This window comes from Anopheles stephensi, unplaced genomic scaffold (assembly GCF_013141755.1).
Source record: "Anopheles stephensi strain Indian unplaced genomic scaffold, UCI_ANSTEP_V1.0 ucontig9, whole genome shotgun sequence".
Lineage (NCBI taxonomy): Eukaryota > Metazoa > Arthropoda > Insecta > Diptera > Culicidae > Anopheles > Anopheles stephensi.
The window spans coordinates 174,592-177,039 of NW_023405460.1; positions in this window are offsets into that span (position 1 = coordinate 174,592).

Here is a 2,448-nt window from a genome sequence, read left to right on the forward strand (position 1 = left end):
ATCCAAACAACATCTTAATTTTGGATCACTCAAGCGTGTGTACAGTTGGAGCACATTAAATTGAACGTTTTATCACCCAACCCAAACTCCATCGTCGACGTCGTCATCGCTGCCATCATCATCACCATTACCGATCGGCCGAGCAGAAGGTAATCCTTTTGCATTCCTACAGGCGATGCAATTTGGCCATTTTCTGCCTGATCTGCCTCGCTCCGTGTGTGTGTGTTCATATCCCAGTGTCGTCAGTTTTGTTTTTGGAGCAGGAATGGAAATTTCCTTTTGCTGCATCCTTACCGTCGATTGAAACTGACAACTCGCGTGCACTCCGGGCCCTGCCGATCCTCGCGATCGTTGGCACCTTCCTGGGGCCGAAAAGTGGTGTCGTGCCGAAGTGATGACGTGTTCCCTGCTGCTCCTTCCTTTCGCAATTTGAGCCCAACATACCCCAACATCACCCCCCCGGGAAAGGAGAATCCTGGAGCTCACGTGGCGTACTTTCACCAGTTTTTATTTTTGTGTTGCCCTTTTTTTATATGCCTCCCCCGATACGGATCAACCCCGCGTGCTGCTGCTGACGATCGTCGATTGAAATCGAGCCCGGCAGCGGTGGGAAGGCTTCTGCGGTTCGCCGGACGACCCGAAGGGTCATACGAGTTGAATTTCTCGAGACATCTCGAGTGCTCGCGAGGAATCGATTCGATATCGCACCGGGATGAAGGTTCCGGTTCCGTGGAGAAGTCGGGGGGGCTTCACGAAAAGAAGCCCAATCGGTATGAATCCTTCCAGATCGTGTGTGTGTGTGCATGCACACACCCCGATGGCCAAAACCAGATAGTGTGCAAAATTTTATGCTTCATCGAAGGCAAAAAAAAGGAACGAAATCCCGCTCGATTAATGCTGCATCGATGACCTTCGATGATAGGTTTCGGGTCGGGGTTTTTTTTGGTTTGGTTTGCCGATTCTAGAAGGGGTTTTTGGTGGCAGATGGGGAGGGGGATGGGACGCAGAGGGGGTTCATATTTTCCCCGAAACGCTGTTTGACCGAGAACGAGCTACTCCGTTTGACCTCGATTCGCGTGTACCATACAGCAAAATTTATGCGGTCCACCCTAAAGGGTCAGCGGGGTTTGTTGGTTTCGGGCGAATATTCTTGGCTCTTGCTTTGCTACCATTTTGTAGTTATCGCTTCTTGTTGTTGGGGACTGAAGGGAGGCTTTTGTGTTTAGCTTGGAAAGCGCCAAGACAGGCTCAGTAGAGTCTAATCGGCACGTCAACGAAAGTCAACGCTTGAGCTAGGGACAATTAATGTTTGGCAGGCTGGGTGACAACATATTCCACCAGAATGCGTTACAGCATACTCCCATTCGCAAAAAGGGCCATAAATTTGGTTAAAAGTGCGAATGTCACCTGATACGTTAGTGACAAAATTGCAGCAATGAAGGAAGGTGGGATGAAAAGTTACTGGAGTAGTGAGTATGTAAGGTTGAACAAGTTTTAAAATAAATGAATAAGAAAGATCAATTAATTATTGAATTTTATTTATAATAAATGAAAAAAATCTCAAAAATTATTTTATTTGTGGAGTTATAAAAATTATGCAAAATATAAGCAGCTACCCGCGAAATAGATAGTATAAACTCGAAACAAAATGAACTATAGCTAATGAATTACTGGAATGAACCATGAGAACCGATGAATGTGTCAGGCTATTCGAATAACATACTTTTAAATTTTCGTCTGGTTTGTAATTTTTCCTCCTTTTTCGCAACAAAAAATCATTAAAGAAAGTTATCATAAATTTACTATTCTTGTTTAGACATCTGACATCTTCCAGAGTCCCGAGAAAATATATCCACCGACCTCAAACAAGTGTCACCGTACAAAGCATTACATTTTAAATCCTTAACACCTTCACGCTGCACAAAACTTTGTTGCTGTGGTGATGGAATGTTGTTTACTTCGCCACAACCTCGGTTCCCATCCACCAACAGCTGAATGGTGGAGGAGGCTCAGACCTCCTTGGGCTTTGAGTTTTTCGGGGTGGCAAATTTGAGAGCCATAAAGCTGGGGCGCTTGCGCGCGACACACGGACCATACGGATCTGATTGCAGCCGGATCGACCTACCGCAGTACCACCGACCATCGCCGGGTCGGTACTTTCGCCAATAAGTCGCACCAATGCTGAGTTGAGCCAAAATGTCAACGGCGCGCGAACGGAGCGAGTGGTGAGGTGTTGGTGAGGTTGAGTAGTGGGACCTCCGGGGTGCAACATCACCATCGGTGACATTGGCTGTATCAACACGCTTTTGGGGTGGAAATATTAATTTCCCCAGACCCAGAGCAGATCGCGGTCGGTTTGGCACACTGTATGGTGTGGTAAAAATGGGGAGTGAAAAAGATAAATATAACCCAACGCGGTACTATTACTGGTGGATCGAGGATGGAAAT